Source organism: Grampus griseus, assembly GCF_964374135.1.
Source record: "Grampus griseus genome assembly, chromosome: 5".
Lineage (NCBI taxonomy): Eukaryota > Metazoa > Chordata > Mammalia > Artiodactyla > Delphinidae > Grampus > Grampus griseus.
Window position 1 is genome coordinate 4,951,974 of NC_138998.1, and position 25,255 is coordinate 4,977,228.

Here is a 25,255-nt window from a genome sequence, read left to right on the forward strand (position 1 = left end):
GAGTGAAGGGACATGTTGGGGGATCAGGGAAGATTTCAATGAAAAAGTGAACTTTGAGTAATGTATTTATGAAGCTGAGAAATCAAGCCAGGCAGATATATGGGCAAAAATCATCCCAGGCACAGGGAACAGCGAATGTAAGAGGCCTGAGGGAGAACTTCCCCTGACATGTAAGAGGCATAACATGGAGGCAAGTGTGGCTGGAGTGGTATGAGAGGGGTACAGGGTTGTAGGGGTTGGACTTCCAGTGGTGAGCGTGGTCATGGTGGGAATCACATAGGGAGATAATCATGTGATTATAGGGGACTTTAGGATATTATAAGACCCTTGATTTCTCTCTGAGATGGGAAGGTATTGACAGTTTCTGAGGAGGGGATGTATGTTTAAATAGTATCATTCTGGCTGCTGTGTTGGGAATAACTTGAACGTGGACAAGGATGGAAGCAAGAAAATCCATTAGGAAGCTATCAAAATATGTCAGTCGATGGGCAAGGGTGGTAGCAGCAGAGGTGGTGGGAAATGTATATTTAAAGCTCGAGTTGACAGGATTTGCTGAGGCTTGGGTGTGGGATATTGAGGGTGATTGAAAGTTTGGGGGCTTGAGTAACAGAAGGATGAAGCTTCTGTTTCCTGAGATGGACACAGTGTTGACAGGAGCAGATTTGAAGGCAAAATAGCGGGGGTTTGGTTTTGGACATGGAAGGCTTGAGATGTCTGTGAGCTATTCAGTGGAAACATGGAGAAGGCAGCTGGATATACTGAGTGCAAAGTCTAGTGTTAAGGTCTGAGCTAGACATGTGAATGTGGAGTTGTTAACATACAGATGATGTTTAAAACATGAGACTGAAAGAGGTTGCCAGTAAATACCATATAAATGGAAATTCAGTAAGTTATAAGGACCAGACTCTGAGGCCATGGAGATAAGGCAGAACCAACAAAGGAGAATAAGAAGAAAAGGTCAGAGCCGTGGGAAGAACACCAATACCTAAAATCCTAAGAGGAGCGTTCCATAGGTCAAGTGATACGAGGACTAGACATTCTCTTTAATGGTCGTAGTAGGAGAAGTTTCCATGGCATGGTGTGAGCAAAGCCTTGGTTGGAGTGGGATTAATAGAGAATAGGAACAGGGATTTTGGAGACAGCCATTATAGACAACCATCTCAAGGAGCTTTGCTGTAAAGGGAAGGGGAGAATTGTGTTAGTTTGCTTTTTGTTTGTTTTGTTTTGTTTTTGAAGACAGAAGAAATAATAACACATGTGAAAAGTAAGTGGACTGATATAGAGTAGGGAGGGAAATTTGATGATGTGGAAGAGAAAGCGGTGGTGAAGGAGTGATGTCTGTGTGCAGACTTCAGGGCAGGGATCAAGCAGAGGGATTGTCCTTAGATGAGATACCGTTCATTCCTAGAAGGCAGGGGTGGTACAAGATGTTGGCTCAGATGAGATTATGACGACGTATGGTACTTGTCCCTTGTTGCTTCCATTTTCTCAGTGAAGTGTGAAACAAGGCCACTGGCTCAGAGGTAGGTTGCGGAAGAGGTATTGGAAGTTTCAAGAAGGAGAAAAAATAAAACACTTGTTTAGGAGAGAGGGAGAGTGAGGGACTGGATTTGGGAAAGGCCATTTGTTTACCGGGCAGCATGAAGGGCCCTCTTGATACTGAAATGATCCTGGGTTTAAATTGAGGGACGTCGTAATGGTACATTTCATTTCTTCTCCTGTCCAATTCAGCTACATGAGCACAGACGCACATGTAGGCAAAGATTTAAATTTAAGCAGGGCTTCATTTAGTCAAGGGGATAAAGAAGCTAGAAAGGGCTAGGTAGTTGAGGATGCAGGCAAGAAGGTTATAATGATTAAGCTGAGTAAAGACAGAAAAGCATGAACAGGGTAAAGGACTGAAAAGGTGAAAAGATCAGCAGATTCTAGGCACTCATGGGATGAAAGATTGAGCTGGTGTAATAAGAGTGACCAGCAAATAAGGAAGACGGTGTTTGGAGGACAGGATACTTGAAACTGAGATTATGGTGACGTTGCAGTTATTGCAAATGACAAGGTCTAGCCTATGACTGTGGGAAGGAGTGGCTGAGGAAGGGTGGAAAACAGGATTACTGGAGAAGAGGAGGCCAAAGAGAAGAACCTCCAGGGAAGTGGAAATATTGGCTGTGGGTATCTTAAAATCATCACAAGGTGTGTCAAAAATAGTGCAGGGGACAGTGGTAGAGAAACGAGTGCTGAAAGTCAAGTCAAGGAAAGAAGATATGAAACTGAACAGAAGCCTGTGGGGCTCCGGGGCACGGAAGCCTTTCTCTGTCCCCTGTTTCTTGTTTTTAGGGTATAGGCTTCAGCCACCGTGACCGTCCCTGAGTTCCAAAGGGCAGGTTCAAACAGTTGCTAATCAGGGAAGGGAAGAGATGCAGAGACAAGGGAGAAGCAGTCAAGAAACAGTAGTGCAGCCTTGGGGCAGGGTCCTGGTTCCGCCTCAAGGGATACACATATCAATATCTTTGAGCTCTTCTGCAGAACTAAACCCCCAACAAATGAAGATGTTAACTACTTGATGAAGCATTCTTCATTCCAGAGAGAAGGTCCCGGTTTGATAACCTCAAGAACCAGAGAAGCTCATCAGGAGACCCCCTGAGGCCAGATTAAAGGAGTCCACACACCCCGATCCTTCCTTATCAGCAACCCCACCCTTGAACCATTGCTATAAAACTCCTCACCAGATTCCCCCGGGTTGGGACACACAGTTTTGAGGGCATGAGTGCACTGTGTCCCCCTTTGCTTGGCAAAGCAATGATGCTATTCTTTTCTACTTCACCCAAAACTCTATCTCCGAGATGTGATTCAACACCTGTGCACAGAGGCTGAGTTTTTGGCATCAGAGGCCTGCCCTGTGGTCAGGGATAATGGCAACAATGGCTGTGACAGTGATTGCTCCGAATGGTTGCGACACTTTGAAGCTGGGGGTGCAGAGGGGGAATGCCCTGGGGATGGCGATAAGGAGAACATGTCCCCTGCCTCCCCTCCTATGGGTACAAGGAAGGGGGAGGAGAAAACACCCACCACATGTGAGGGCGTAGGGGAAGGGGCGCCCTCAGTGCCAAGACCATGAAGGGCAACGTTACAAAAGAGGTCTTCAGGAGCACAGAGTTTGGGGGTTGCCACTAGACTCCAGGGTATGGACAAGTGGAGGTCTCAGAGGGGCCAGCTTTTCTCTAGAATGGGACTTCCTCGTTCTCTGCTGAGGGGCACCCTTGGGGCCTTTGGAAAGGGATTATTCCTCCACATGTGTAGATTTGCCCTTGGCGCCTGGCAGTGGGATAGAGACGCCATCTTACTTGATGCCCCTGGCTACTCTCTTGACTCTCTCCATTAGAGGCCCCAAGGTTGGTCAAGTTAGCATGGTGGGGAAGGGAAAGGAAATTCCTTTTACCTTGAAAAGTGATCCTTATGTTTCAGAAAGCTGGCATCCCTGGTAAATGGAAAGCAGAGTATGTGCATATGTATTTGTGTGTGTGGTGGGTTGAGACTGAAAGCCTCAAAGCCATTTAGGAGTTCGTTGCAGTATTTCAGGAGACAAATAGAGACTGAATTAATTCACTGCCAGTAGAGGCTGAGAGAATATGATGGATTCAAGAAATAAATTAATCCTGATTGAGTAAAGAAAACTGTATTTGTTCAGAGTAGATAAAGGCAGCTAACAGGTTTTATGTATTTAGACAATAGTAAAATCCATGTTTTCAAGAGCTTATATATTTGCAAACCTGAATAATTTTCATATGCACTATTTTCATTTCCTTCTGCATGAAATTTGCACATTGCATACCCATGTGCATAGATGTTTCTCAAAATCAGAGTTTTATTTAATAGAATTTTGCAAGGGTGTCCAAATTATTGAGAAATCATTTCCTCTAATCCGTACTTTTCTATTACTTAAAATAACATTGTTTCCTGGTGGTTGAAACCAAGCAAATATGAAGATGTCACAGACTGTAGAAACTATAGGTTGAAATACGGGGAGGAGAGCTTCCCTGGTGGCGCAGTGGTTGGGGGTCCGCCTGCTGATGCAGGGGACACGGGTTTGTGCCCCGGTCCGGGAAGATCCCACATGCCGCGGAGCGGCTGGGCCCGTGAGCCATGGCCGCTGAGCCTGCGCGTCCGGAGCCTGTGCCCCGCAACGGGAGAGGCCACAACAGTGAGAGGCCCGCGTACCGGAAAAAAAAAAAAAAAAGAAATACGGGGAGGAGAGTGATCTTCCACATAAAGAAGTAAGAAAGGAAGAGATGGTGAGCTCAGCTGGCCAAAGGGCTGTGCTGGGCCAGTAGGGGAGGTTCTCACGGGAGGACACCCAGCCTGAAGGGGCAGAGATCCTGTTCCATAACGTGGGCGTCCGATTCCTGCACTGATGCCTTGGAAGCAAGCATGGCCAGGAGAGAGAGGGCAGGATTTCAGAGATCCATAGTGATTGCAAGAGGGAAGGGCATCCTAGGGCAGAGTGAACAGAGGTGCAAAGATGTGAAAGAACATAGCAAGTTCAGGGAGACGGTACTCGTCCATTGCCCTGGACAGTAGTGACAGTGTGGTAGGTGGTGGCAGAGAGGCCAGAAATGGTGGCAGGGCCTTTAAAAAGGCCTCAAATGCTCCATCAATTGAAGTTTTGTATAGCATCATCATCACATGTTATAGGGAATTATGGAAGGGTTTTAATTAGCAAAATGACATTCATATATGTCACTGTAGGTTTTTAAGATGGTAGTTATAATGCCAAAAACTCAGCTTCTGTACCCTGGTGCTGAATCCAATCTTGGAGACAGAGCTTTGGGTGAGGTAGAAGAGAATAGCTTCATTGCTTTGCCAGGCAAAGGGTGGAACACAGATTGGAGGGGATGCAGAGACAAGGGAGGAACAGTCAAGAAACACTAGTGCAGCCTTGGGGCAGGGTCCTGGTTCCCCCTCAAGGGATATACATAATATCTTTGAGCTCTTCTGCAGAACTAAAACCCCAACAAAGGGAAGATGTTAACTACTTGATGAAGCATTCTTCCTTCCAGAGACAAGGTCACAGTTTGATAACATCGAGAACCACAGAAGCTCATCAGGAGACCCCCTGACCAGATTATAGGAGCCCAGGCCCTGCACACACCCTGATCCTTATCAGCAGCTCCGCCCTTGAACCATGGCTATAAAACCCCTCACCAGACTCCCCCGTGTTGGGACACACAGTGTTGAGGGCATGAGCCTGCTGTGTCCCCCTTTGCCTGGCAAAGCAATAAAGCTGTTCTTTTCTCCTTCACCACAAACTCTGTCTCTGAGATTTGATCAGCACTGGTGCACAGAGGCTGCGTTTTCGGCATCAGTTATTTGGTCTATAATTCTATGTGTTTTTTCATTCCCAGTGATACGGGAAAGGTAGAAAAATGGGTTTTCCAGATAGAATTCCAGTCCCAGGGCTGCTGTCCATTTCTCGGAGTCTCAGTTCTCTCTCCCAGCTCTTGGAGGAGATGGGGATGGGCCTTGGAGATTGCCATTTATTTCCCTTTTAAGATCTTTGGAAATTCATATGTCCTTAAAGCTACATGTAAACACCCAGATTACTTGGATGTGTTTTACAATCTGAAAAGGCAGAATGAATGAGGGTTTTTTTTAAGGAAGATTTCTGTTCCTTTTCTCCATATGACAGCTACATATGATAGCATGTTGGTGGTGTATGGGCTCCGGGGCTGTCAGAACTGGATTACTGATAACAGAATTGTCCTATAATTACTGTTGTAAAAAAAAAAAAAAGTGTTGAAATGAGTTACAGGTGAATTCTTTCCAAATACCTTAACCATTTCTCCCATCTTTCCAAACTTATTAATAGAACGTAAGAAACTATGAAATCGTTGTAGAGGAAGAGAATTATATATTTGATTTCTAGAAAAACTGGAGGGATGGGAAAGTTAGGCCCAGGAGGGTTCAGTTTCCCAAGGACAAAGGTCACATAGTTATGGTAGAGGACTGAATAAGGGAAAATCAGAGACGCTTTAGATTAGCAAATACGATTTGAGCATTTTGGTTCATGAGGAATGAGTGAATTTTAGGAGGATGTCTTAACATCAGGCTGTGAAAGAATTAAGCAGCCTTGCTCAGGGAGCAATGAGTTTCTCCACCGTCCAGGTGAGGCTAAACACTCCTTGGAGGAACTATCATAGAGGAGATGGTCAAGCATCGTGGTCCACAGACTTTCAGCGTCACTGCCAACACTGAGAGTCTGCAGAAATAGCACAATCCCTTCTTTACTCAGGCTGTTATTTAATAAGTCCTGCCACAGACGTTCCTGGGTGTAGGTAAAAATGAGGATCAAACTGGGAAAATGTAAAGACTGTGCAATGGCAATTCAAAAATGCAGTGCCTGGGACTTCCCTGGCGATACAGTGGCGATCCCTGTGCTTCCAATGCAAGGGGCACAGGTTTGATCCCTGGTTGGGTAACTAAGATCCCACATTCTCTGTGGTGCAGCCCCCCCCCAAAAAAAAAAAACAAACAAACAACAAAAATGCAGTGCCTTTTAGTCTCTGCCCACCAATATGCGCTGTGGGGCTGAAGGTCCAATCATCAGAGAATGGAAGCTTAGGACAAAGAGTCAGGAGATAGAAGATGGTCAAGGCATCTCCTAGGAACTCAAAAAAGGCATCCAGCTGGACCTTGTTGCTGGGCTGCACCCTGCAGGCACGAAAGACCTGTACTTGCCAAGCCTGGGAACCAAAGAAAGAGCCTGGAGTTAGGGACAGAGACATCAATGGTCTTATGCAAGAGGGAGCTTACACGTCTGAAGCAAGGTCCTGGAGCGACAGCCCGCCGTGTGCGGTGGACAATGGGGCAGGAGATTGCAACAGTCTTTGCTCCCTGGGGGAGGGGGGTTTACCAGTTACAGGGGGAATTGATGTCTGGTTGGCTCATCAGTTACCAAGGAAAGCAGCAGAGGGACACGCCCCTCCCTGCCCCTTTGACAAGCTATCAAGGTGATATACTGATCTAAAGAACAGAACCATCGCTAGCTGGGGACAAGTATGTAGGCATTTACTGCTTGGCTCTAAGACACACATCTGTTTCACCAATCATTGGGTCTGGCAGACCCAATTTACCTTTTTTAAAAAAAAGTATTATTATCTATTTATTTTTATTAAGATTTCACTTATCCCTTTAGTCTAGAGTTCTGTAGGTTTAGAAAATGCATGTAATCATGTGACCACCACGACAATCAAAATATAGAGCTATTCTATTTTCTCCTCCAATGTCTCCATGCCTCTTAATAGGAAATGCCTACTTCCATGCCCAGATCCTGGAAGCACTCCTGGATTTCTGTCCCTGTAGTTTTGTCTTTCCTGGAATATCATATAAATGAAACAGTAGGGTATGTAGTCTTTTGAGACAGACTCCTTTCACTCAGCCTAAAGCCTTTGAGAGTCGTCCATGTGGTTTTGTGTATCAGTAACTTGCTCTGGTTTATTTATTTTTATTTAACTCTTATTTTACCTATAGTATTGCATGTATGGGTGTGCTACAGTTTGTCAATCTAGTCACTTATTGAAGGACAGTTTTGTTTCCAGTTTTTGATGATTACAAACAACTCCACTGTATACATTCAGAAATAGTGGGAAAACACTTAGGAGTGGGAGAGCTGGGTCACATGGTAAGTGTATACTTAACTTTATAAGAAACTGGGAAAAAAATGTTTACTTTAAAAATAATTATTTAAAAAATACGTACAGTAGTTTCTCCCATCTGTGAGTTTCGTTAAATTTCGTAAGCGAAAGTTTTCGCTTTATACAACCTTGAGTTTTTATCGTGCAAGAGGCACTTCTTTTTTGTTGTTGTTGTTTTGTTTTTTTTGCGGTACGCGGGCCTCTCACTGTTGTGGCCTCTCCCGTTGCGGAGCATAGGCTCCGGACGCCCAGGCTCAGCGGCCATGGCTCACGCTCCCAGCCGCTCCGCGGCATGTGGGATCTTCCCGGACCGGGGCACGAACCCGTGTCCCCTGCATCGGCAGGCGGACTCTCAACCACTGCGCCACCAGGGAAGCCCAAGAGGAACTTCTGTTGAAAAAAAATTAGGAAATGAGAAACTGATGTTTCGGGAATAAACAAAGAGGCTAAAGAAAGAGGTGAGATTTGTTTCAAGCAAGCCTAGGGAGGAGTGTAATAGTTGTCTACAGCCCCTGTAGATAGCCCCTGCTTCTTAGAGGATGGTAAGTAAGCTGAGGGTTAGAGGGCCTTTCTGGAAACTCATGAGGACCAAGGTACTAGTGAGAAGGAGGTGCAGACGACTCTGGGTCATAAAATCATAAAGGCATTGAACATTTGGTAGGTCACAGAAAATGAACAATATACCTGCCTTTTAGTGTATTGCTTCGTCAGAGTAAAACGAATTTATGTGCATCCTTACTTAAGGCGTGTGAGATCCTGAAGGAGACTGGAAAGGGAATTAAACAGTTGGGTAGCCATTACCATAATGTAAAATGCGTCCTGTGTCACTGACACACATTGTATCTGTGGTCTGTGCATATTTTAAGAAATATGAAAGGAAGTATTGCGCCTGCAAGAGATTTAATCACAGCTTTAATCCCAGTCTACGCATCTGGTCTCAAGTCTCTGACTATGGATTTTTCTACCACAGAAGCTTTAGAAACAGACCTTGCCTTCTAGGAAGAATTGCTTTATAATGTGTACGTCCTGGTAAGGCCATTGTGATCAAATATTGCTCTGTGGGTGTACGTGTATGTGTGTGTATGTGTGTGAGTGTAACACACTTCAGATGTTTTAATCCTTGGCTTAATTCAACAGGTTGATTGTAAAAAGAACAAAAAACCAATATGACCTATTATCGAGACAAATCAGTTGAAATTCTTAGACAGTTAAATGTATTTTTTTGGTCATAGCTGGTGATGAAATTTAAATGTTAGGATTGAAGGGACTCAGACCACACTCTAATAAAATAATTTTGAACATTTAATACCAAAAAAAGTCAATGAAAACATTTTAAAAAATGAAATGAAAAGGCAGGATTAAAAGCATCTTTTTGATTCCCAGTAATGGAAAATAATAATATCAAATTTATTTCCCTACTCTGGGACTTGAGGTGAGCAAGTTCTTAAAGAAAATTGGTACAATATGAAGGTAGCTTAAATGCCCATGGGTGGGAGGAAGCTATGGGATTGGTTGGGACATTGAGGAATCCCAAATTACAGGGGGAGGTGATCGTCGTTAAGAGCGATAGCATTAAGCCCGAGAAACCTGAGTTTCCCTAGGTTTCAATCCTATTTCTGCCACTTAGGATGATGTGCCATCTTGGGTAAGTTATCCCTAGAGGAATCACTGCTTCCTCGTAGGGCTGTTGTAAGCTAATGGCGTGAGCTTGCCAAGCTCTTAGCTCAGTACCTAGAACATGGTAGTTTTCTGTTTCCTGCTGCTGCCCATGTCGCTGACAGTAACCAAGATTAACCCAAAGTGCCTTTGCTTTTGTTTTTTTTTCCTTTTTTCCTTATAATCACCAGTAATTTTAAGCTGATCCTCTGGGGCTTTGGCCTCATATTAGAACTGGTCATGGAGTTTTGGAGCTTAGGTAAAGTCCAGCTCTTCCTTTGGCAGATGTGGAAACTGAATCACAGAAGGGTTGTTACTTTCCAAGGTTCCATATGTGTTTAGCAGCACCAGAGCCAGTGCTAAAACCCAGCTGTCTGTTCCCAGCCCAAAGCTCCTCTACGTCACCATGAAATAAGTGAGTTTAGGTCATTTAAGTCCAGACACACACATGTATAATCCAACTTACTCATTTCTCATCGTTTAACATTTTAAAGAGCGGATCTGTCATCTTCTACAATTTGTGTTTCTTCCAGTCTCTGAGGGCTGATTAGGGACCAGGGATTACTAATTGGAAACGTTTAACTAAGACGCAGTTAAAGAGACCAGTATATTCTCAAATGATCTCACCTTCAGAAGAAATTTATAGCAGTACTCAGCTAGGCCTTGCCCTTTTCAAACGCTACTTTCCCAAGGGAGCCCATAGCAGGTTTTGCCCATATTAGCATACACTCCCCTAATCTGCAGCTTTTTCCCCCCCTAGAGCATTTAGGGGATTAAATGTTTTCTATGCGTAGAGATCTTTCCCTTTCACGATTTTAACAAAGAATCACTTGTAGTGTCCTTAAGGTGGCATCATGATGGTGGTAGAGTCTTAAAGTTGATCTGCATTGACAATTGCTTCATTTTTTTTTTTTTTTTTTTTGTGGTACGCGAGCCTCTCACTGTTGTGGCCTCTCCCGTTGCGGAGCACAGGCTCCGCACGCACAGGCTCAGCGGCCATGGCTCACGGGCCCAGCCGCTCCGCAGCACGTGGGATCTTCCCGTACCGGGGCACGAACCCGTGTCCCCTGCATCAGCAGGCGGACTCTCAACTGCTGCGCCACCAGGGAAGCCCAATTGCTTCAAAGTTAAAGACTCCTTGTAATGATCCTAACATTTCAGAATTAAATGGTACTTACTGCACCATGAAATATAAATGAAAGCTTGACTTCCTGCTGTACCTGAGGACTGTAAACAGTCCCACACCTGTGGGTAAGTCAAGCATTCCGAATTTTGTTTCATGTTGAATGTTTTAAGCGACTTTAATAAAGATGATGTGATTTGTGAGTCGCATAATGAAGCCAATCTAAATAGGAGTTATTAAAAAGAATAATAACCATTTAACCAAGCATCTCTCTCCCCCGGGAGTGTGATCCAGATCATCAACTCGCTCCATTTTTCTTTAAATAATAAAAAACCCTCTTAGCAAGTAAGGCCCACTCAAGTTTGAATCACATTTGTGTTTTATTATCGGAAAGTTACTGAAAGCCTTTGAACTTCAACGTTATCAGACTTTGCAAATTATCTCTGGATACGTCTACACGTACTGAGGAATACAGGCTGAGGCAGCCACTTGAAGGAGGAGGGTTAAAAAATAAACTGTCAGCTCTCTAAACCAGATTTTTGTCTCTGGTGTTAGAATCTATGTTAATATCTATCTATCATCTACCTATCTACCTAGCTATCTATCTATCATCTACCTATTTAAATGCCCCTCCCCCGGAAGTGGAATTGCGGATGTGACCCTCTGTTACCCTAGCAACTGCCTTCATGACACACGGTACGTGCAAAACAATAGGTTTCTGGGTATTCGCCATAGTATAATTAACTCTGACATCTGAAGAGGTTAGAAACTGGAATAAACCCTACTGGTCCATGATCACGTCTGATGATAAGATTATAAATCTAATATAGACATCCATTTGAAAACATGCCCCTCAAGCCCCAATATCTGCCTCTAGTCAAGGTGCCAACAGTGGCTTAGAAGAGAGTCATAAAGTTTTCTTTTGTATATTCTCAAGTCATAAATATGCTGTGACTCATGCAAAATGAATCCCTGGCCTCACTATAATTCCTAGGAAAAATACACCTTCTTTGTAGGAATATGTGGTCTTTCACTGACCCCAGTGTAAGAAGTTATAGGTGAGCTATCAGAAGTTGGTTGTCTTTAAAGGGATGGACTGTATGGTGTGTGAACTCTATATCTTGATCAAACTGTTGGGGAAAAAAAAAAAAAAAAGGAAAATAGCTGATTGCATGACAAGGAACTTTGTGATAAGTCAAAGTGTGATCGTGTAAGGTTGCATGGCCTTGTGGATATCTGTTCTGTTTTTGTCCCGTGGGGAAAGTAAGGTGATGTTTCAGTCACTGCTGGTCCTGTCACCACTGAGCAACTATTTTAATATGGGCAAGTCATGTGGAAGTGAGGTAGACCCTTGCAGGATGCGAAGCAGTGCATCAGAGGTTCTGCGGGGTGCAGGATGGTAAATTTCCCCTTCCCGCCTCCACCTCCGCCATCACTGGTGACTGAGCTCATCTGGGCACAGGTCCCAGGCTGAGGCTTTGGCAACCGGGACTTGGTGTGGGAGTGGCAGAAACTGAACCGTTGAGTACTGCGGGGCGGGAAACACAGGACAGTCTAGAGAGTCAAACCCAGTCATGGGAGTGGAAGAGCCAGGTCCGCATCTAGTGCAAAGGGTCTGGACTACAGGAGAGGCGCGATGGAGCAGGTGGATCTGTGGGGGATAGTAGACGGAGTGGGTTCTGCTTCCAGCTCTGCCCTTCCTCACAGGACCTCTGGCTAGTCTCCGATTCCCCCACCCTAATTTCCTCAGCTGTACAATGGAGATATTGGCAAAATGACTCCTGACTCTCACGTACTACGCCCTCCCTTGCCCACTTAGGAAGGAGAACCACATTACAAACAGATCGAAGGTTGTGGGATCCTGGAACTCACTGAGTTTTTAGCACAGGAAAATTCTCTCTTGATTAATTTTCAAATGAAGTTTTAATTAGTGGTTTGGTTTCATACTCTTTGTGTCTTCTAAGAGAGAACTTGAAAAAATATAAATATAGGAGCCTTTGCTGTTCCTTTTTAATCTATATTAAGAAATTACTTTAGATGTCTTTGAGTTCCCGAGTCCAGATGCTGCTGTTTTTTAAAGTTTACCCTCTTTTATGGAGGCATCCTACAGGGCAGGGATGGGGGTAGAATTCTCACACTGATAGCCCACTGGCTGCATCCCGCTTGCAGACGTTTCGCTTGGGTCCCACCATATTTTATATTTTAAATTCATTGCCACCTTTAAAATGGAGAAGTTTTAACATAGAAGAAGCAAGAATTTTGGCTTTTCTTGAGATATGGGAAGCTCTGGCAGAACTGAGCCTGCGTTCTCAAATGATGATACTATCTGGGGTTGAGAACCAACTGCCCCTTCTAGATGGCTCAGACGCTGAGGTAACCATGTTTACCTCCACACTCTAGAAGACCTCTTCTTGGAGATGCGTGAACTGATCAGCACGCCACTGTAGTGGCCACTGTGGTCGGGTACTAGAATGAAGCCACTCTGCATTCGTATAAGCACTTATTAAGCACCTACTCTGTCCCATACCATGTGAAAAACATGAGATTATTTGTTCATTCATTAATGCAACAGATATTTATTGAGGACTTTCTTTGTATCAGGGACTATTCTAGGTACTAGGGATACTGTGATTAACAAGGTATGATTTCATGGGTTATACTTTAGAGAAAGAAAAGGATAATGAGTAATGAAGCAAATAAATACTATTAGATGTCGATAAAGACTATGAAATAAAATAAAGTAGGGAAAGAAGATAAAGAGTGAAGAGTGACACTTAGGAGGCAGACAGGTAAACCCAGTGATGACAGTAAGGTGAGCTCAAGGTGAGCTCAGGACTCTGCGGGAGGTACACAGTGTGTGCCAGGTACACATGAAGTACGGCTCTTAATCCAGCGTCGAGGCTTTAGTGCTGGCTTTTAGTAGGAAATTGCACCTGAGTAGAATCTCATGGAAAAGAGGGGAACATTGATGTGTGACTGAGTAGGCAAACCAACCACAAAGTGCATTTTAAAAGTTGTGCAACGTCACCTCAAAAATAAGAAAAGTTTGGTCCCAGGGAACTTATGTGGGATCAGAAACACTGGGAAATGCTATTCTAATTTCCAAATACAGGCATTTGTCTTTTACAGCTGAGTATTGTTTTTATTTTAACTGCATATAGAGAAGGGGCACACAGTTTCTTTTCAGTGTTTGTGGCTGGTAAGGGACCTCAGCAGGTAGAGTCATGGGAGAGCAGGTGTGGGCACCAATGACCGGTGGTACGGTATGCAGGGCACAAAGTCTGCAGGGAGTTTGGCATGTGCAGTGACCTGAAATGTGCACCTTCACAGCACGAGAGTGTATGGTTTAGGGAAGGAAGTGGTGCGAGTTGGCCACGCAGGAGTAGCGGTTAATTACTATGAAAGTGGCGGGGTTCATTTCAGAGCCAAAGATCAGAAAGAGGAGGAGCCACAAATAACAGATTTAGCCAAGTCACCAGCCTTGAGGTCAGCGTCATGGACCAACAGGAGAAAGAACTATCTACAGTGGTGGTTTTCATGCGAGGGTACACAGCATGAGCTACTTATATAAGGTTGCAATAACTGCTTTCTCATTTAAATAGTTTATTTTACACATACTTAGTTACTGACAGTCAGGGATTCAACAAGAAACAGATGGCACACCAAAACTGTGTCCTTGAGAAGAATTTAACATGAGGACTATTTACAAAGGTTGGGTAGGATTTAAGGAAACCAACAAAGCTGTGCAGTGCCCTGAGCAAGGAGAAGAATGGGCATCTTTGAACTGTGTGGAGAGTGGTGCCTCATAGGAGGTTTGATAGAAGGACACGGACAAGCAATGGAGACCCATCAGGGAATAAAACCCCCAAACTTAAATTCATTCTGACGTCAATCACTTGTTACTTCCCAATGACCAAAGCCACCAGAAGATACATGGCAAAGGAGTCCATGGATACAGTCCACATAGGTTAGTGTTTCAGGGCTTAGCAAAGCCTGGAGAGTGCTAAAGAGGACACGTGAGGGGCAAAGAGAGAACGTTCAGACCGGTTAAGATATTTTTTCTTTAAATCTGAAGGACAGCCACGCACCTATGGTCAACTAATCTATGACAAAGGAGGCAAGGATATACAATGGAGAAAAGGCAGCCTCTTCAATAAGTGGTGCTGGAAAACTGGACAGCTACCTGTAAAAGAATGAAATTAGAACACTCCCTAACACCATACACACAAATAAACTTAAAATGGATTAGAGACCTAAATGTAAGACCGGACACTATAAAACTCTTAGAGGAAAACATAGGAAGAACACTCTTTGAAATAAATCACAGCAAGATCTTTTTTGATCCACCTCCTAGAGAAATGGAAATAAAAACAAAAATAAGCAAATGGGACCTATTGAAACTTCAAAGCTTTTGCACAGCAAAGGAAACCATAAACAGGATAAAAAGACAACCCTCAGAGTGGGAGAAAATATTTGCAAAGGAATCAACGGACAAAGGATTAATCTCTGAAATATATAAACAGCTCTTGCAGCTCAATATTAAGAAAACAAATAACCCAATCCAAAAATGGGCAGAAGACCTAAATAGACATTTCTCCAAAGAAGACATACAGATGGCCAGTAAGCACATGAAAAGCTGCTCAACATCACTAATTATTAGAGAAATGCAAATCAAAACTACAATGAGGTATCACCTCACACCAGTTAGAAGGGGCATCATCAGAAAATCTACAAACATCAGATGCTGGAGAGAGTGTGGAGAAAAGGGAAGCCTCTTGCACTGTTGGTGGGAATGTGAATTGATACAGCCATTGTGGAGAACAGTATGGAGGTTCCTTAAAAAACTAAAAATAGAATTACCGTATGATCCAGCAGTCTTACTACTGGGTATATACCCAGAGAAAACCATAATTCAAGAAGACACATGCACCCCAGTGTTCATTGCAGCACTGTTTACAATAGCCAGATCATGGAGGCAACCTAAATGCCCATCGACAGACGAATGGATAAAGAGGATGTGGCACATATATACAATGGAATATTACTCAGCCATAAAAAGGAACGATATTGGGTCATTTGTTGAGGCGTGGATGGATCTAGAGACTGTCATACACAGTGAAGTAAGTCAGAAAGAGAAAAACAAATATCGTATATTAACCCATATATATGGAACCTAGAAAAATGGTACAGATGAACCGGTTTTCAGGGCAGAAATGGAGACACAGATGTAGAGAACAAATGTATGGACACCAAGCGGGGAAAGCGGCGGGGGGATGGTGGTGGTGGGATGAATTGGGCGATTGAGATTGACATGTATACACTGATGTGTATAAAATTGATGACTAATAAGAACCTGCTGTATAAAAAAGTAAAATAAAATTCAAAAATTAAAAAAAAATCTGAAGGACATCCTTTTCAACATAAAGCATTACAGGCAATTGCAACAGAGGTGAACTAGAATTGTGTTGGATTTCTCCCCTGTACATTTCAATGATAAAGTTAGCATGTGTATATCACTTGAGAATTCCAATGTGATTTTTCTTGCATTATATAATTTAAATAACTTTCTAAAGCTTCACATCAATTCTCTACAGAAGACAGAGCCAAAATTCTTATTCACCTTTTCCCTCCATTTTATCAATACATACCAGTAAATGAAACTCAGAAAGGCCAAGTGAGGTAATGAAGGTCACAAGGTCACAAAGCTTGTCAGAGCCAGAGTGCACTCAGATCTGTTAGTCCAGCTGGTTTTCCATAATCCCTAAAGATGCTTAATCCTGGCTGTTCCCTCTTGGAAAAAGATTACTTAAAAGATTACTAGTTTTTAAAATTAATCAGATGGTATAAATTGAGATCTTTATACATCAGTCCAGGCTTTTGGGTCTGAGGAATCATTAGAGCTAAAGTTTACTGCTTTACTAGGTGTCAGGCTCTTTTTAGTTGTGTAGCATCAATTATTTCCTTTATTTCTGACTTTGCCCACAGTCTGGAGTGCTTCCTCCCGAGAACCCACATGGTGCCCTCCCTCATTTCCTTGTGGTCCTGCCCCCACGTCATGCTATTAAGAGAGGTCTTCCCTGACTACTTTATGCCCCCTCAGCCGCAAATCTGGCTCCCATCCCTCTCTAGCCCAGAAGACACAGAATTATCACATGAGCCACAGATGCAAGCCACATAGGTAATTTAAAATTTTCTAAAATTTTTATTTTATTGAATTTAATAATTTAAAAATTTAATAAAATTTATTTAAATTTAAATTTTTAGGTAGTCACATTTTTTAAAAAGCAACAAGAAACAAGTAAAATTTAATTTATATAATACTTTTACTTAATTTATATACCCCAAATATTATCATTTCAACATGTAATTAATATAAAAGATTCATGAGCTATTTTATATTCCCTTTTTCATATTAAGTGTTCAAAATCTGGTACTTACGTTTAGGGTACTTCTGGTAAATGCACTGTATTTACACTTGGAGCACAGCCCAAATTGGACCGGCCACATTGTAAGGGCTCAGTAACCACATGGGATTAGTGGCTACCATACTGGACAGTGCAGCTCTATGCCCTTTACTCCACTTTACTTTCCTTTCTTTCTTTCTTTTTTTTTTTTTTTCCTATTCTTATCAGGTTCAGCAAGACCAAATGAGTTTCTTGGAACAGATCACAAAACTGACTACTATCAGAGCAAAGATGGGGCTCAGCTTATCCCCTTGGCATATTATATATTGATCTACTGTCTTTCTTCATGTGATTATAAACTTTTTAAGGGCATGAACATGTGTAGAATGGTATCTCACCCAAGGTGAGCACTCAGATCTTTTGGGGGCGAATAGCAATCTTATGCAGCAGGTTCAGCTTTGGTCTCCCCTATTTACAAGAGGAGGAGAAGCAACGGCACACGGAGACGTCCTCTCCCCAGGCCACGTGGCCAGTGGGAGGGTTTCCACCCAGGCGGGCAGCTCTTCCAGAGCACATGCTTAGTGTCAGCTGTTCTTCTGACCTGAAAACACACACAAACACATTCATGAGAATGCTATACTGTCACTTTCTAAGGCATTTCCAATCATTTTACTTTGTTTCAAATCATACTTAAACAAAGAATATTAACAAGACACAAGCTGATGAATAAAATGATAACCTTGGGTCCTTTAGAGCTATCCAGAGAGGACTGGTTCCCTTCCGGTTCAGGTAGTTCACACTCTACTGATTTACAGGGAGGTTGACTAAGGAGTAGATTTTTTCCCAGGATAAAGCATTGTTTGGCAGAAGCTGAGTTCTCATGATCTGGTGGGATAATTCTCTGGAAATGCATTGCATGGGCTTGATAGGCAATGATCAATTGTTTCAAGAGCTGAGTTTGATGGATGTGGGCAGGTTATGTGGACCCACGGTTATGCTGATTAGATCAGAAAGCCTATTATTAATTGATGTAGTGGCTTAAGAGAGAAATGTTTAAATGCACTGAATGGTGACTGAATTTAATGTCTCGGTTTCACTCACATGGGCCAGCTTCTACGTGCCACTGTATAGTGGCTATCTGTTGTCACAACACAATGAATATTGTAACAACAACAAATACGTGTTGTGTTTCCCGTGCTGCCGGAGGGGCCAGGGATTATCTCAAGCATGCTCAGGTAGGAGAGTTTACAGTCTCCATTCCACAGATAAAGGAACTGAGGCCAGGAGACATCCCATGATCCCCCCAGGTCACACAGCTCTATGTGTCAGAGCTCTGACTTAACAGGATCTGAATCCAGAGCCTGTGTCCAACCTTGCTGCCTGCCCACCCCCTACATTTGAAGCATCCAGACTTCTGCCTCTCTACTCTGGGAAGGCACATCAAAGGAGGTGCTCTCTGGTGGCCTTGGAGCAGACAGAACCAGGTTCATCCCCATTGAAGTCCTTTTCTGCTTATTTGTTTTAATTAGACTCAGTGAAGTTAAATAACCAGCGTGACCCTGCACAGTTAGTAAGACGTAGATCTCAAGTGGCTTCACTGAGATCCATCACAAGAAGCTTTCTAAGTTACCCTCTTTCATTACCGTATGTTCAAACACCCAAGAGTCCATCTGTTTCTAGACGTACTCAAATGAGCACTCAACTCACCATAGTTATGACTTCTCTCTCTTTTTATTTTCCCCCCAAATTATCTTCCTCTGTCAAGTGTGGGATGTTCCAAGACCCAAAAATGCTCCCCTAGTGCCCAGATCTGGCTGTTAAGACCAGTTTCCTACTTATTACTGTAAGAAATTGGGCAAAATGATTTACCCACTGAGAACCTCACTTCCTTTATTTGTAAAATGGGACTATGATACCATTAGCACTAGTATGATGAAAAGTTGTATATCTAAGTTGTTTAGCGCAGGGTCTGGTGTTGACAAGATGCCATAATGGCAATTATCTCTCTAATTACAAAGTATTTCAGGAGAATAAGATGCTGTTCTTGTGTGCACCACGTATTTTCACCCCAACAAGAGGTAGCAGTGATTAGAATTAGAAGGGAGGGCATTTTCAAGGAATAAAGTGGAGCATCTCCATGGACTCTCTCTGGGTACAACGTATATATAACAGCATCTGCAGTTTGACTACAAGGCGGAAATTATGAGGAGGGCTGTCAGGTCTCATGCTTCTGGGCATAGCTTGATGACTGGCCGAGGTCAAGAAGCACCCCTCTCTGTGGTGATGTAGAACGTGGTGAGGAATATTTGAAGGTTTTTACACTTTCCCATGGAAGGGTCTGGCAGTATTTGAGAATGAGGTCTAGCATTAACTGGATGGGCTGCTGGGTGGTTCTACTTAAGCTGTGATACGTATTGTGTCCCGCAGTGATGCTTAAAATCACATGTGGCTGCAACCTTTGAACTAAAAAGTGCTGCACAGGGTGGTCTCTTGGGGATAGCACACATTCTGCAACCTAGACTGTTTCCCTTAGCTATCACCATCCACTATTGATCAGCTTCCCTTTTGCTCAGCTCTTGAGAATCACCTGTCTCCAGAGGCATTTGAAGATTAATTTAAAAGGGAAAAGAAAAGCAATTTCCGAAAGCTGCTTTAGAAGAGAAAAATAACTCCATTACACTGCTTTTCTTCTGATGTCTTTTGGACTCCCAGCTCTCGGCTTTAGCATCGACTTCTGTATTCTGGGAGGTGATGTGATGCCAATACTTGTAACGATGGTGACGATGATGATGATGAATATCAGGTCCATTTATGCATAACTCCTATGTTCCAGGCACTTTATATGCCCCATATCTAATCTTCAAGATAATGTACTCCTTTTATAGAGAAGTTAAATGATTTATTAAACACAAAAGCAATTCTTTGGTGGAGCTAGGATCCAAGCCCAAGTCAGCCTCACTTTAAAAGTCAAGCTTATCCTTCTATCCTTCCTCCTTTTTTCTCTTCTTCCCTTTCTCCTTATTTTCTTTCCCTTTCCTTCCCTTTGAAAAATTGTCTCTCTTTTTTTGCTTGTTTGTTTTAATTAGACTCAGTGAAGTTAAATACCCAGCTTGACCCTGCACAGTTAGTAAGACGTAGATCTCAAGTGGCTTCATTGAGCACCATCACAAGAAGCTTTCTGAGTTACCCTCTTTCATCACTGTATGTTTAAATACCCAAGAGTCCATCTTTTTCTAGACGTACACAAATGAGTACTCAACTCACCATAGTTATGACTTCTCTCTCTTTTTTTTTTTCCAAATTATCTTCCTCTGTCAAGTGTAGGATGTTCCAAGGCCCAAGAATTCTCCCCTTGTGCCCAGATCTGGTTGTTAAGACCAGTTAACGTTCTGGAAGGGCTGAGAGAAAGCAGATTCAGGCCACATGGAGAAGTGAAACCTCCTGATCGGAGCTAGTTCTACTTTGCTCTTGAGTATGTATCCAAGTTGCAGGGTTTCCCCCATGAGTCCTGATTCTCTCAGAAGGCCCTCCTTAAAGATGCTATGGAAAAGATTTCCTAAAGTTTTATATTATCAATAATATTGACTCTGTAGTTCCTACTTCTCTTTGGCTAGATGATACATCATTTTCTCTCTTTTTTTTTTTTGCGGTACGCGGGCCTCTCACTGCTGTGGCCTCTCCCGTTGCGGAGCACAGACTCCAGACGCGCAGGCTCAGCGGCCATGGCTCACGGGCCTAGCCGCTCCGCGGCATGTGGGATCTTCCCGGACCGGGGCACGAACCCGTGTCCCCTGCATCGGCAGGCGGACTCTCAACCACTGCGCCACCAGGGAAGCCCTCTCTTATGTTTTAAATTCATAAACTGTTTATTGGCTTTTGTCGATTGGCACCAATCTGTGAGAAATATTTTTAAAAACTTAAAAAATATTATTATGGAGATCATTAGTTCTAATATTTCTAAAACCTGCTCTGTATTACACAGGACATATACTTTTTTTTAGCTTATGAGTTTTAGCCTAATTCTTCTTGGTATCTCTTCTTTACAGATGAGGAAAACTGAATCCTAGGGAGGTCAAGTGACTTGCCCAAGGTTTCTGAGCTTGTAAATGACAAAGCCACGCTTATGACATAGTATTCTGACTGTAAGTTTGAGATGCCCCTAGAAAGCAGAGCCTGAGACAATAGTCTGCACTGCAAGTAGTTTATTTTGAGAAGCGATCCTAGCGAACAAGAGCAGAGGACTGGGAAAAGTGAAACAAAGGCAGGTTATCAAACTGATCACTGCTATGGGCAACCAGGCTGAATCATACTGGGACCCTCTGAGTGCCTGTATGCGGTAGCCTCAGAAATTTCCACTCAAGAGACTGAAAGAAGGAGACAGTCCACCAGCTCTCATTTCCCTTTGGGTGGCAACATGGGATAATTCTCGCATAAATCAAATCTTCATGTGTGTGTGAACTCAGGCTCCCATAAGGCATCCCTCATTGAGGTATCAGAAAAACTCTGGGAAGAAAGCAAGAGATACCTATTGTCACTGAAGCAAAGAGTTATCTGGTTACAGCTGTGTGAAGCTAGTTGCCACAACTACAGCCGGAGAAGAAAATTTTTTAAAGGTTAAGAGGCGGTCATGAGAAATATCCACTATATATGTTTTTTACTCTATTTAATATACCCCTATGTTCATAGCAGCACAATTCACAATAGCCAAGACACAGAAACAACCTAAATGTCTATCAACAGATGAATGGATAAAGAAGATGTGATACATATATACAGTGGAATATTACTCAGCCATAAAAAAGAATGAAAATGCCATTTGCAGCAACGTAGATGGACCTAGAAATTATCATACTAAGTGAAGTGAGTCAGAAAGAGAAAGATAAATATCATATGCTATCCCTTATATGTGGAATCTAAAATATGACACAGATGAACTTACCTATGAAACAGAAAGTCTCACAGGCATAGAGAACAGACATGTGGTTGCCAAGGGGGAGGGGGAGTGAGGGAGGGAAGGATGAATTGGGAGTTTGGGATTAGCAGATGCAAACTATTATATGTAGAATGGATAAACCACAAGATCCTACTGTATAGCACAGGGAACTATATTCGATATCCTGTGATAAACCATAATGGAAAAGAATATGAAAAAGTATGTGTATATATGTATAACTGAGTCACTTTGCTCTACAGCAGAAATTAACACAATATTGTAAATCAACTATACTTCAATAAAATAAATTTAATAAAGAATAATTCGAACATAAATAATAAATTTAGGGCTTCCCTGATGACACAGTGGTTGGGAGTCCGCCTGCCGATGCAGGGGATGCGGGTTCGTGCCCTGGTCCGGGAAGATCCCACATGCCGCAGAGTGGCTGGGCCTGTGAGCCATGGCCGCTGAGCCTGCGCGTCCGGAGCCTGTGCTCCACAACGGGAGAGGCCACAACAGTGAGAGACCCGCGTACTGGAAAAAAAATAAAAAATTAAAAAAAAATAAAATTTAAAAAGATTTAAAAAGTAACGATTGCCTTCAAGATGTTGACAGTATCTTGGAAGAGGAAGGCAGATGTTCAGATAATGAATGATACTAAAATTCTGGGGCAGTAGCATCCATAACAGTAGCTCAGAGAAAGACATGGTTACTCTGAGGTAGATGGGAGTTGAGGTGGCCTGGGAGATGCCAGCAAAAAGGTAATTTAGGATGGGCTGAGCATGAGTTTGTCAGAAGGAGCAGTGGAAAGAAGGACCTTCTAAGGAAAATGTTGGGGGGAAGAATGGAGGCATTCACTCTGCAGGAAGATGGATATCCTGTAGCTTGTGGCATTCTGTGCGGAGTGAAGTGAGGGGTGTCATTGGCGGATGAGGCTGGAAAAGTACATTGGTGCTGGATTGTGAAGGCACAGAATGACTGGCACTGAGTAGGAGAGCAGGGGAAGAGACACTTAAGACATCATTCAGGACCTCTTAAAACTTGTATTGGAGTATAGTTGATTTACAGGGTTGTGTTAGTTTCAGGGGTACAGCAAAGTGATTCAGTTATACATATATATGTATCCACTCTTTTTTAGATTCTTTTCCTATATAGATCATTACAGAGTACTGAGTAGAGTTCCCTGTGCTATACAGTAGGTCCTTATTAGTTATCTAAATGTCCATCGACAGATGAATGGATGAAGAAGACGTGGTACATATATACAGTGGAATATTACTCAGCCATAGAAAAGAAGAAAGTAATGCCATTTGCAGCAACATGGATGGACCTAGAGGTGATCAGACTGAGTGAAGTAAGTCAGACAGAGAAAGACATTCACGACCTTTAATGGCCACATTTGGGAGAATTTGGGAAGTAAATTGAAAGAGAGAAGTCAATTGTTTTTAGGGTTGAACGGAATTGAATATGATTTTAGAAAGGAGTGGGTGGGCACAGAGAAAGGCAGCTTGACTGAGGGTGGAAAACTGATGGAGTATAATCTCCAGAGAAGTGGACGTATATGAGATAGAGCCGGAGGGATATCGTGGGGAAAGCCGGAGATATGAAGGTCGAGGTCCACCTGCTTAGCAGCTGTGTTAACCTCTTTAAACCTCAGGATCTTCATCTAAAAGTGAGGTTAAAAATAGACACCACACATAAGTTGTTTTTTTTTTTTTTTAAAGAAGATGTTGGGGGTAGGAGTTTATTAATTAATTAATTTATTTTTGCTGTGTTGAGTCTCGTTTCTGTGTGAGGGCTTTCTCTATTTGTGGCAAGCAGGGGCCACTCTTCACCACGGTGCGCGGGCCTCTCACTATCGCGGCCTCTCTTGCTGCAGAGCACAAGCTCCAGACGCGCAGGCTCAGTAGTTGTGGCTCACGGGCCTAGTTGCTCCGCGGCATGTGGGATCCTCCCAGACCAGGGCTCGAACCCGTGTCCCCTGCATTAGCAGGCAGATCCTCAACCACTGCGCCACCAGGGAAGCCCCACACATAAGTTTTATGAGAGGAAACAACCCACATGTCCATTGATGGACGAATGAATGAACAAAGTGTGGTATATCCATACAATGGATTACTCTTCAGCCTTGAGAAGGAATGAAATTCTGATACCTGCTACAACATGGCGGAATCTGGAAAACATGATGCTAAGTGAAATAGGCTGGACATAAAAGTATAACTATTGTGTGATTCCACTCATACGAGATGCCTAGAATCGTCAGTTTCATGGCAACAGAAAGTAGAACAGTAGTTACCACGGGCTGGGGCAAGAGGGGGAAACGGTGAGTTAATCATTTCACATCTATGGAGTTTCTGTTTGGGAGGATGAAAAGTTCTCGGGATGGATCGTGGTGATGGTTGCATGACAGTATGAATGTGCTTAATGCCAACGAGTTTTACACTTAAAGGTGGTTAACGTGGTAAATTTCGTGTTATGTATATTTTACCACAATAAAAAAAAATTCAAGAGCTGTGAAAATTAAGGTGGACAGTCCATAAGAATAACATAGTTTCATAGCAATGACGGTCAGAATTATCGATAGGCATTAAGATCTTGGAGAGTGTAGGATAGGAGAGAAGGGAGATGGCGGGATGACCTGGGGAGGGCAAGACAGCTCTTCTCAGAGGAAAGAAAGGAGGAAAGGGTGGGCACACCTATTTGAGTCCATTTTGAGGCAGAGGTGGAGGGGGGTGTAAGGAACTCCTGCCTCACAGTGAGTCTCCTTTCTTGGTGAAGGAGTGTGAAGGTTGAAGGTGAGGTTGGAGCCACTGGGAAAGTTACAAAGCTGTGGACCAGCTGCTGTGGGTGGGAAAGGAAGCAGACTGGGGAAGCATGAAAGAATTGCCAAGTCACAGAGAGCAGGCAGCTGAGGTTGGGTAGAATACAGTTGTAATGGAGCCAGTGAACATAGCTGTGTCAGTTTTTCAAGCAGTGCTTGGCAACCCAGAAACAACCTGGAGAAACAGGGAGTTGGACCGGTTTAGGGTACGGCCTCGGCAGGACAGCTGTGGTCGAGAGTTAAAGAGGTGAGGGATTTGAGGATGCTCTTGAGAACACAGTTTAATTGGTTGCCCATGTGGTTCAGTCTGGGGAGGAGAGACGGCAAAGAGGGAGGGGGTGGCAGGCTGAGAGGTGTCTTGGAAGCATTCAAGGCACCAGAGATTTTAAAAAAGGGAAAGTGACATGGATTGTGATCAGAGGTCAGAGTGCCAGGGTTCAAGAGTAGTTTCAGGTATTGACCAGGTACGTGTTCAGGCTGAAGGCAGGTGGGTGTGAATGAAGTAGAGCTGTGGTTCTCAGACGTAAGGTGCGTCAGAGTTACCTGAGGTGCTTTCTTTTTTTTCATTTCCAATTTTATTTTATTTTATTAATGTATTTTTTATTGAAGTATGGTTGATTTACAATGGTG

General features: G+C 43.1%; 1 protein-coding gene across 1 annotated transcript in view; it reads left to right on the plus strand.

The window, feature by feature from the left end:
- The window catches only part of ZNF385D (zinc finger protein 385D), a 335,124-nt gene that overhangs the window by 32,568 nt on the left and 277,301 nt on the right, over positions 1 to 25,255 (plus strand). The gene's annotated exons all lie outside the window — the stretch shown is intronic.